At 38.4% G+C, this 12,313-nt stretch overlaps 1 protein-coding gene across 3 annotated transcripts in view; it reads left to right on the forward strand.

Moving 5' to 3' along the window:
* Positions 1-12,313, forward strand: part of LRRC38 (leucine rich repeat containing 38) — a 62,724-nt gene that overhangs the window by 34,046 nt on the left and 16,365 nt on the right. The window lies entirely within an intron of this gene.

Genomic DNA, 12,313 nt, shown 5'->3' on the forward strand with positions numbered 1-12,313 from the left:
CTTCCCTTATTCACAAATTAAATGTGAAGTTTGAAAAATCTCTGGTTTTTGTAGGTTTTAAATAGCTACGGTTTTGTGCTAGGTTATTTTTGTCACTGTGCTACTGGTTTCTAATTTCTGAGAAAGTATTTGGTGTATATAAGATAAAAGAATAAATAAAACCAGCCCCTGCTATGTTCTAAAACACTTAATTTACATTTGTTCTGGTGGCTACAAAAGTACAAGGTATTAAAAGTGGAAACCAAACCTCACTGAAATCATTGGAAGTCTTGTCTTTGACTTGTACCTTCCATATCTTCACCAACACTGTCAACTGTCTTTGTATATTCAAATTGTTCCAGAGCATTTTCCCATGTAAGGTAAGCAGTCAAAAAAAATCGGTTAGTATACATCACTTATTAGTCTTTAGCATTTAGAAATGCCAACTCAGAAGTTTTCCATCAGGCAGGTGTCAGGGACGGGGAGAACCTGGAGGATGCTGCTTTTACCCTATTTACATTTCAAGCAGCCTTTCCCAATTGASTGGCACACAACACTTTTAAAGTGAAGTCAGAACTGAGGAAATATAAAACAGAAGAAGAATTCACTGGTTGAAAAGTGAAATGTGTCCTTTAGGAAGGAACTGGTAGTTCTTAACTCTTTATGAGCTTATGTCAATAGTTATAAATATTCACATTGTGCAACTATTTTTAAGACAGACAACTATAAATCAARTCAGTTTTCTTGAATTTTTATATTTGTGACTATAAAATATAGTAAGCACAGATCTATCTGAGCAGCACTAGCTGTCAGYTGTAAAAGATAAATTATTAAATCAGTGCTTGGACTTGGAGTTCTTAAAGTAGAATAGTGAATGATGTTTTCCAGTCTTTTTTTAGAGATGTGGCTAAACCTTCAATTGATGCAACTCAACATAGCTTCACCAAAATTTATATATACCAGTTTCCAAAACTGGAATTCCAGTCTACGGGTCATAGAGGTAAGCTAGAATACTTTTATCATCTGATAGCTGGGTGCCTTGAGTCAGTGTAGTCTGATTTTCCCCCCACACACACACACCTCACTCCCAAAGAAGGAATACTAGAATAAATATGCTCACAGACAGTAATGACAAGCTACGACAGGTCAGTCCTGTCTTTCAAGACCTTAATCTAGATGCATAATACACTTTTTCATTTTGTTTTAAATGAGTAGAGATTCCTCTAAATGTGTACAAATTCCTCCCTGAGATGTCAGTATATCTTTGGTTCTTAAGCTGCTAGCAGTTGTAAGAGGATCATCCTCTGCTCTCAGCTTCTCTAGTTGACTRCGTTTTGTTGCTAAGGCCTTAGGTGAAAAGGGGGGGGGGGTGTTTTTAATGTGCTCAGAAGAGAGACAGATTTGGGCACTCCTCAGGTGCTATCCCATGGTCACAAGGCCTTCAATCCCAAGAGTCTGCAGTGTTTTTTAAGAGATATATCTGAGCACAGATAAATGTATTGCTCCTGGAAAGTACAATAGTCTGGGTGAAGGGAAAAAGCAACTCTGAAGGAGCCAGATTCCAACCAAGTCAGGAAGTCCAGAGGTAGTTTTTAAGGGCAAGGTAATAAGCATCCACAAGTGCAATAGTTTCATTTTTAGCTATATAGGTAATTGTTCTTTGTACAATCTGCTTTTCTSTGTAATGCCATTTCAGTTGGTCCTGAAAAGACTCGATTAAGATGAGTTGGGAAAGAAAAGAGGGATCTGCACAATAGTTYTATGTAACAGTAAGTTGATCTATATAAAACGTCAAGAGTTCTCTATAATGTTTCAAAGTCTATGATTTGACACTGGGGTGTCAAATGTTCTTATTTCAGAATTGCAAACTTCTTGTTCATGGAGTAAGGTTTTTCACTAGGAGCAGATGAATTGGGGCTTTGTAACACCRAAGCATAAATTGCAGCCTTTTTGAATTAAGAGCTACTCCACTGTCTAGCCAAAACAAAATACTGGCATGAAGAGAGGAGTAGGGAACACACTCTGTAGACGGTCTGTACTATCTTTCTTGGAAAGGTATGTAGATTGTCTTCTCAYTTGTAAAGTCCTATTTAACTGATGGAAAAAAAAGTTTCTCAGCTGCCTTCCTGATAAAGTTGTCTCTTGAGAGTAAGGTTGTCCAGGGGTGCTGTCTYGCAAAGACAAGTTTCATTGACTGCAACAGGATGCATATGGTAAGAGCCAGTGGTAGGGAGGGGGCATGTTACCAGGGGTGCACTGGTGTTGTGATTTCTGTCACTAAATACTTGATTCAGTAAAAGTCTTTCCAAAATTTGCTAGCAGTTGGCTCTACGTGACATACAATGGAGTGACTCAGAATTAAATATGGAATGCCCACTCTTTACTACTTTTAAACCTGTGGATGACCACCATGTATTTAACCAGAAATTATAAGGTTGACATRGGTTTTCTGAGGTCAAGAGTGTTCATTTAACGAGGACGGTTAAATAAGGAAAGAAACAGAGCAGTGGAACCAAAAAGAACTTTAAAAAAGTACTGTGTACTCAGTCTCATCATACTGGTTATATACGGGAATATGAGTTCATTTTTTAATAGTTTCAAAGCCTTTCACTGCTTTACAGTGAGTTTATACAGATAAAGCAGATGTCTGTCATTAGGAATTTACATTTCCTAATTTTTGGTATTAATAGTATTTGCGGAGCGCTGGAAGTGCACCAAGAAAACATTTTAATTGTAACATTGTGGCTGAAACCACACTTGTCTGGAACTGGAGCAGAACTCAGCTCAAAGTCTCTGTACTACCTGAAGCCATACTGTGTCCTAGCAGCCAGGATATCCTGTCTGCTAGGGAGTCTTCTGYATGGCACAGGATTTGCCTGGGTTTACAAGGGAGAGGCACAGACTAAAGCAGAAGTACTGGATGGGTGCAACCAGTTTCTTTTTGTAAATGAGTAAGTAATTGTCTCTTCAACAAATAACCTTGCACGTCTTGAAGAAATGAGATGCATGTGCATGGGAAATACTTCACCCAGTAAGGTCCATGGCAAAACCCTCACTTCAGCCTCTGTCCTAAGGGGGGAATCCCATACAATTTTTTTTTTTCTTCCTGTATATAAAGCATGTTCTGAAAAATAAGCAGCTATGTGAAGAAAATGCAAAGATGAGCAAAAGCTGATGGAAAGGAAATTGTTATGGGTAAAACGCATTTCAAGTAATCGTCGGGGGCATAAAAGCAGGCTGCATGCAGGGATGAAGATGCTCATGAATGTGGGGAAGAAATGAACAGAGATGTGTTTTGCTATGCTTTTTCCTGATTCTGTGACACACTTCATGCAACTGGGATTTATTTGCAAATAATATGATAAACAAATGAGCAAAAAGAGCACCTGAATAGTATTCTTGCCACCAGAGGGAGCAAGATATTCACCAATATTGACTTGTTTRTAAAATGCACTTACTGCAGGGCTGCCTTCCACTACTTCCCAAGGCCTGCGAGGARGTTGAACAGACAAATATGCTCCAGACAAGTAAGGTTTTGGGCCATGATTTCTTTGCCACATCTTCAAGCAGCAGTGTTTTTTCCCAGTCTAGGTACATATCCAAATCGGTATGAAAATATATGCTTCAATGAAAGGTTCAGTGAAAGATATAAGACAGTGATCTTAGAGCAGTAGAAACCATTTGTTTACTTGAAATGACAGCTGTTACAGTGACCCCAGCTCACCTTCTGCCTGGCAACGAAATTCAGCAGTAAGCAGCAATCTGAATTCTTTAAGGAGCAAAGCATGCCTCAAATCAAGACCAAACTAAACACTGGGGAAAAAAAAAGGAAGAAAAAGAAAAAACTTGGATATTGTAGTTATTTTGCAAAATGTTCTTTTCATTCACTTATTCCACTGACATGTAGCTGAATAACACAGTATGATGTTCTTTTAAAATGAAGCACCATAGCACTTAAGGGATTTGTCTCTGCCGTGACTCCTAACACATTGTCTAAGAGAAGTATTAGACTGAAAGCATGGCTTTAAAAATCTGTTTGAAAATTAATTGCTGTTCACAGTATTCATTCACGTGTTCAGGAGAATAACCTAATAGGTATAATAGCTGCCCAGCTGACTTACCAGTGCTTTGATGCCTATTCCGTGCTTTTGTCCAGGGTACTCACATAGATGTTTAATGCAGATACAACACTGTTTCTGGTAGCTTTGAATAACTGGGCTGCTTATGTACCTCCTGAGAAGTTAACTTCAAATCATCTTCATCTTCTCAACACAAAACTGCTGAAAAATTATCAGTTGAGATTGTTCTTTAATTTTTCCATTTTATTTAGTGTTGGGAAATGTTTTAGTGGACATATGTGGCTTGTCTATTTTAATGTACAGCTGTTCCATGATCCCTAAAAAATATTTTTGCTTATAGCACAGCCTGAGAAAATGAAGAATATAATGCAGTCTACATATTACCACATGAACRATGTTTTTACAATATTCATCTTCTGACATTTACTTCCTGAAAAATTTATAAGAGCTGTAAACAAATCTCCTTTTTCTGCCAGATTCCATTCAAATCTAAGAGACTTAAGAAACTTCATTTATTCTGTTTTTGTGAGATCTGATTTACTTTTTGGCTGTGAAAAATTTGACACAGAACAGTCCCAGAGATGCAACTGTGATAGCTATGAACTACAGTCTGGCTACTACTGGCACTAACTAACATCCATTAACTTCAGTAATTTTCCTTGGGGGGGAGATTTTCTACTTCTACTGATGTTTCTCAACTTTAAAATCTCTGAAGAGTGACAGCCACTCTTCCTTACAAGTTCTAAATGAATGGATAAGCAGATGTATAAAGGAGTTCATCCAAACACTAATTAAGATTGTATAAGCAAGAAAAAGGATATGCTACCTGAAAGAAAAGTGAGTTACACTGGCAGAGTAGCACTGTGTAGCACTGTGGTACGAATACTGAGTACTAGAACTGTGCAAACAAAAACTAACACAGTTTCACCTCTAAAATGAAGAGTGCTACCAATGTTGTAGTATTTAAAACTAGTATATATCACTGTACTATCAAGATGTAGACTGAAAGAAGTTGTGTTAAGCATTAGAGCAACRGTGCTAGTGATTACTAATGTACCAGTTCAAAGTGTAAGTGTAATAAAATTCTAGAGGTTATATCCAATATCACCGAGTGCTAGAGGAGTATTCCCAAATCCTAGTTACTGAGGCGATTAATTTCTGAACCAGTTATGGAAGCTAGCTGTTGTAATAATTAGCATCGGTTATCAATGTATTTTTAAAAAGCGAATCTAGAGGCAGTATCACAAGGCCCCAACTGTTTCCCTTTTGGGGATAGCTGCATGCATTGATTTAATTTCACCTGACATTTCACCCATCTTATTAACAAGGCGAGTGAGATGTCAGAAGACATTAAGTCAAAATATGCTGCAATCCCTAAAGGGCACTGTACTTTTGTATAGCCAGAGAAACTTGTAAGAAGTTAGAAAGATATTTCTTGCATTTACAAAGGAGATGTAGTTTTTTTAATGTGGTTAGCAGATTTTTTGATTAAAAAGAGCTCTACAAAGCATACAAGCCCAATTTTCAGTTGTTTCCAATAGATCGGCCATTCTGGACACCCATATGTGATTTTTTTTGAAGAGAAAAGGTTAGCGAGCAAGAACTGCACATACACTCGTTCACRAATCGACACACAAAGATGTATATTTGCATGCCCTTCTTCTGTCAGTTTATTTTCATTTGAATATAATGTAAGTTYCTGATGTTCCTTTTTCACTTTTAGTCTGAAACTAGTGTTTTAATTGCTCCTTGGCAGTGATGGRTGTGTTTTCATGGAGTAGTTACTTTGTAGAAAGCCGGTTGTTCAGAAATAACCTGTAAGACATGGAATTACATGCTTGTGGGATGGTGCGCGTAATTTAATGAGTGAGCAATGCTTTTGGAAAATAGTTTTCAAGACCTATTTTGAAAGTACAGTCTGAGCTTTTAAGCACTTAGTTATAATTTTGTAAAACATCTTCATGGTGAAGGGCAACATAAAGATTTGTAATAATTATTTTCTTTGTCACTCATCTGATGCACTAATGCAAATACRTTTGCTCTGTGTTTACACTAGTGAAGAGTATGCAGCAGTGGTCAGCATGGTAGATGGGAGTAGGGGAGTAGGTATATTTGACTGTCTTTATAGGAAGAAAATCAAGCCTTTTTCCCGCTGTTGTGATAGATTGTTTCATGTCAAATAATCTAGTTTAACATAGCCAAGGAAGGCAGTTTGCAATGTCTATGTTAGCAAGTTCCTTTATGAAAGCAGACTGGGGAACTGCCAGAAGGACCTTGGCCTCCAGTTGAGTTAGCTGTGCCGTTGTTTATGAATGGAACTGTTTTCAGCTTGAGAATGCTTTGATAAAGTATTTAATAGTAATTCTCTGTAGAAGAGTTAAAAAGAATGAATCTAGATAACACAATTTACATTTGGAGGAATTTCCCCAGAGTAATTTGTTTCTGGTATTTTGAGCAAATGCTAAATTTATAATGTCAATTATGGGTTATAAATCACATTCTACTTAACTTTTTATAAGAGTGGGGTTAAACTTTGTAGTGTGGGGCTTTGAGAACTTGCTCAGACTTCTTTTGTTTAGTTTCACTGCTTGAAACTTTGGAGCAGGTTGAAACAAGCTTCAGCTATGAAAGTTATGTTCAACTCAAATTGCTATTTTGAAGTGAGTTTCATGAATTTTYCTCAAAAAATTTTATGCTGGAATTCTAGAGTATCCAAATAATCTCAGCTCTCTGGTCTCACCTGGGTTTTTCAGATCTTTCAGCCCTATTGGTGAATCTGACTTAGGTATCTGGGGTTTGTTAAGAAACCTGAGCAACTTTACATGTGATTTTGTAATACATAAGAACAGGTATTCTGGCAAAGACCTGTCCAGCCCTAAATCTGTCTCAATCTTAGCTAGCAGAAGAGAGACCATGATTAGGAGGGGGGGTTTCCTGTAGTGAGGATCCTGCCTTTTACTCTGGCTGAGTTGATCTATCATTTTCCCCAAGTGTGGGAAATCTCAGAGAAGCAGATACGCACAGTCACGTCTCGGCTCAGTGGCTTAGGAGCAATGGGAGAATTTTCATTCTTAGTTGCCTTTAATTTGCTCTGAAGCTGTGATAATACTGGCTCTGTATGTAAACTATGTAGCGGACAAGCATTTGACTGCTTTGCAGTGGTTGGCTTACAAAGTAGGGGGGAGAAAGCAAACATGTGACTTACGGTCTTCCCTCTTTCATGAATGATTGTACCAATTGTAAATGGTCTGCTAATAAGATAGTGACCGTGTGTCTGAGTAACCCACATTTTCTCTAGAGCAGATGATAGTGTTTTGATGGAGTTTGGCTGGACTCATTTGGCTGCTGAACTGCAGTGTCTAAAGTTCTCAAATTCAATCATTGCTGCTGTCACATTGATTAATTTTGATGTAATTTCCCTGCCAGTGGCATAGCAGCAGCAGTGAAAGAGTAGGCAGGTGTAATACAAGCTTCAGTTCACTTCACAGTTTCTATCATTTCCTCATAAATCATAAGAGACAAAGAAAGATTGCCTCTTTCTTTTGCTCTTTCAGTCTTTCTTAGATGCAGGATCAAAGGGAAAAGTGCCCGAAGTGCTTGGCAGTATTCTTAAAAACATGTCTGGTCATAGCAAGGGAAGATAGTTCTCAGAAGAACAGTGTGGCTAAAGCAAAAATGCTGAATATCTAAAGAAAAATAGGATATCTGTTCAGAGATGTTGTTAAGTACTTGACTTCAGTGTTTAATTATTTGACTAGCTTGATGTTAGCGATTCATATTTGAACATTGATTGCCATGACACATTGCTGATGTATGATAATGAAGAGGAAAACCCTTTGCAATCACTAAGTGCACCTGGTACAGTAGCCTGGGACATAATATATAGTTATGTGAAGTATAAGCCTGGCATAATAACTTCCTTTACRGAAAAATGCACTCAATTAACAGTTCACAAATATGAATGAGGATTGAAGTTTTCAGTTTGTGTCTTGTAAGTAATAGTTACTTGAATGAGATACTGCCCTTCATGTATGTCTGCACTAATTGTTCTTTCTTTTTCTTCTATTTAAATTATTTTGGGAAGTTTTTGAGCACTTTTAAGTGTGTGTGTGGGGGGGGTGCTAAAAGTTTCTGAAAGAAAGATGAAACTTCTGCCTTTTTTYCCCCAAACTATGTTCCTATAGTAGGCAATGAAATGAATGTGTTATTTGTTACTTTGCTACAGATTACTGTGGAAGGTGCTCTGATATTGTAGGTACTAGCAGCAATCCGAAGTTCCGGGATCGGTGTGGCACCTCATTCCCTGTTTTGTTTTAGAGATTACTTTTAGTGATATCTCAAATGGAAAGCTGGCTTGTAGCTAGAACCTTATGTTGTCTTAATCCAAAGCCTATTATTTCACTGACAAATGATAGGGGGATAGAAGGAAAGAGGAATTTTTTGCTTCCTCATCCTCTGCAAAAGGATTTGGCATATAAAAACTTYTTGCTTATTTTGTAGGGTTAAATGAGCTAGCTTGTTTTTTTCATGTGCATTTTATGACATATTATTGTACTATAACTTTACCTGGTAGCTTCCGTGAGGTTTGAGACCACAGTGTCCTCGATATTGGATAAATTAAGACTGCTCCCTAATTCTGAAAGTTCATTACACAGTATTTTGATTAGGCAGTTATTACTCTGTTTTATGAACACATTTTTAAGCCCATCTTGCCCCTGTTGATTTGGGGAATCCTGGAAGCAAGAATGATGACTAAATGGGCTGATTGATGGGTTCCCAAACAGATGAAACTATTAGATCTAACTAATAGATCTCAACTATGTGGAGAGAAATATCCTTGTATTTTGTTTGGCATCAATTTCTAATTGGGATACTTGTGCTATTTCAAAATTAAAAGAAYTAAAATTTAGTTCTGCAAATATTTTTTTGAATGATAAGAGATAAAGCTGTAAAGACTTTGCTAGGGAGTACTGAAGGAGCATATGATCTAAACAAATGTTTGGTTTTGAGCATACTCACTGATCGAGCAATTCAGAATTTTATCTTTGGCCTCCAGTGACAATAAGCTAAAATACAGAAGTTGTGCATTATCTGTTTCTTGTTTTAACATTCCCTCCCGCCTCCCAAATTCCACTTTTTAAAAAATGATTGACTGACTGTGGTCTAGCGTCCCCATTACTGCAACAAATATTAGCCAAAAGGTATTACGGAACTATGCACACGGAGTGAAATTCAAACTTCAGAGGAGTTGCAGCACACAGTAGGCTTGCAGTTTGGCACCTCGGGCGTGTATGGGGGGATAYGATACGATAGGGGAAGCTTTCCGTACTCATTGCATTAGCTTCCCTTCACAGGGCTGATTTGCRCTTGGTTAGACTTGCTCTGTGACAGCACTGCGATCTTGGTGTTCAGCCCTCTAAAAACAGCACTTGAGAAACAAAAACCATGTAGAACATCTTTTATTTTTCTACATAGAGTAATCAGGGTTTCTTTAGGACATTATTGGAAGAGGAAGAAATGAGGCTCAGAATATGAGTAAACTGTAGGAGTACAGTAAAACTTGCTAATAGCTTACCATAAGCTATTGAGGTAATAGCTTATCATAAGCTATGGAAAGGCCAGTTTCCTATAGGGCACAAGAGGGTGCTATGCACTCAGCAGATAGCAGACTAAACCCTTTATATAGTACCACAGATTGCTTTATCTTAGTGATGCAAATAGAAGATTTAAAAAGTAAAGCTTTAATATCTTGCTTGTTGGAAAGCTCTGCAGAATCTCCTTTCTGCTGTACAAAATTGCCTGAAATGTTTGGAAAGGGAATGATGCTTCAAAAAGATTAAAGAGAATTTCTGTTCTATGAGGGAAACGGATGAGGTAAAGAATAAGCAATAGCCAAGGAACTGAGCAAACCAGAAAACTAAACCAGGAAATGTTATATAGAGAAAGAGGCCATGAARAAACTCTCAGAAATGAAAGCATAAGAAAGGTGTCAGACAGTGGCAGGCAGCCTGTGATGGCAAGCACTCCAGCTGGTATTGTGTAGCTGCAGACCAACACTGTTACGCACTGTCAGCGAAACCATGTTGTCTGGCTGGGTGCTCTGGGAGCCGGGCCAATGTTTGACAGACCTACAGGATACCTAGCCCAAAAGATGCAGAGCTTGACGGTAATCACTAGTTTCCTGCCTACCCCTCCAGGCTCATCCGTATCTTATTCTGTGCAGAAATTGCAAACTACAGTTATGAGTACGCAAAATAAGCTAAGGTGGTGTGTTGTTACCTCCCCTGCAGGGTAATGAATATACCTGAGCAACTGAGCTATAGGAAGGTTGGTTCTGTCCTTCGCAGAAGGAGCAGCAGTTTGAGCAAGGGCTGGAATTTAGGAAAGCCAAGTCCCATTCCTGCCTCTGCCACTACTGTGAACYTGAATCTTTCACAAATTGTGGTTTACTGCCTGTCTCCCATCTGTGAAATAGGCATAATAACACTAAGGCATYTTTGAATAGAAAATTCCAGACTCTGATTCTTTACATTTGATAGAAAACGGTAGGTCTGAGGTGGGTCTGTATGTGAGGGGCCACAGAGACCCTTAAATCCTGTGTTCATATAAGTTCACTGCATAAAAAGCCATCTTGCTGTTTAAGTATATCATTACTGCAGGATAACAAGTCAATTCTGCTTTCCTTAAAGGTGATGGGAATAGTTCCATCTCTGACCTAAAATCTTAGTCCAGTTACAGAGGCKCAGAGAAACAGCAAATGACAACAAGAGCAAGAATTGTGTAAGTTTAAAAGCCATCAAGTTTGCAGACAGAAAAAAACAGTTCTGCAGAGCTGTGAAGGGGTATGTTTCCTGTGTTCATAGCATTGTAAAACATAACCCAAAGCAAAATTCTTCTGTAGTGTAATGTAAGTGGAATGAGAAAATRGATGTTATGGTGGCAGTTCACTCTTACATCTGTAATAATGCTAAATAACGTAGTGGCACAGCAGTGCCTCGTACTCTCTGATGTAGCAGAATACATGGCACAGTCCCACTACAGATCATTACATATGGAAAAGGGTCCTTATTGAAGAAAGAGGAGGAGGAGGAAGACCGAGAAGTCCTGTTTCCTACAAAACAGGATCGCATACTGAAGGAGAGGTTGATACTGCTTTCAGTATTCAAATTTAACTCCAGATATCTTGAGAGGATAGGTTATCTTAGAAAATTCTGTACTCTGTCCTAAATGAAAGATACTCTCAATTCAGTTACAAAATATATCCCTAAATCAAGATTACTGGCCTCTCCTTGACCTAAGAATGTGCTTTCCAAAGATATTTGAGTTTCTTGACTGTAATTCTCAGGAATTAGGTACCCAAATACGATTTGTAATCTTTGGAAAATCTTCTGTTATAGTCCATGTGTGGCCCAAACACGTGTGGCCCGTTTCTATCTGTTTACAGGATATGCATGAAGAGGAGGGACGGAGTTAAAAGTTAAACTTTCAGCTGGCAGAGGGCACTTCTTTCTGGGTGTGGATTTGAGGATGTGTCACAGCCACAGATGCTGTGTTGCAAAATCATCTCTGCTGTGCCAAGGGAGGCAGGCAGATTGGTTTTCAAATATTTTAAACTCCTGAAGGCAAGGTAAATCTATCAGTTTAAACTAGCTGAAGATCTGACTAACGATTCATGCTTTCACCTGACACTGCAGACATTACCAGTGCCACATTAGAAAGTAGCTGTTTGGGTCATTAAAACAAAACTGCTCACCTTTGAGACCATACTCCTTGTTGCTACAGTAGGTTATACTGTTTGATTAAGAGATAAGTGTYATATTTAAATAGTGTGAATGTGCTTGTCACTAAAAGCTGAGAGGGCATCCAGAAACAGCATAGGTCAGTCCTTGTCTTTGGCTCCCCTCTTGCTGCTCTTCTGTTCCCTGTTTTAAAATGAAGGAGAAAACAGTTCTTAGCACTTTAAGCAGTTCACATCACTTTGRTGTAGGTACATGCCAGGGTGTGAGAAGATACAAAATACAATTCATTACCTGAAGGGCTTCTGAAGCATGAACTCTTGCTGTCAGAATCRCAGGACCAGGTGTGGTTTCCCATTTGCTGGAATATACAGCAACTGTGCAAACAGGCTCTCAGCTTTTTTTAAGCTCTCAGAAACAAGGGAGTCCTTTGAAAGGCCCTCAGTTTGCCCAATCATCGCTCTTCCCCTTAYGTTCTACAGTATTCTAATTCTGTGGCAGCGTAAATCCTCGCGTTTG

Source organism: Rhea americana, unplaced genomic scaffold, assembly GCF_003343005.1.
Source record: "Rhea americana isolate MKP2758 unplaced genomic scaffold, rheAme1 scaffold_404, whole genome shotgun sequence".
In the NCBI taxonomy this organism is placed as follows: Eukaryota; Metazoa; Chordata; class Aves; order Rheiformes; family Rheidae; genus Rhea; species Rhea americana.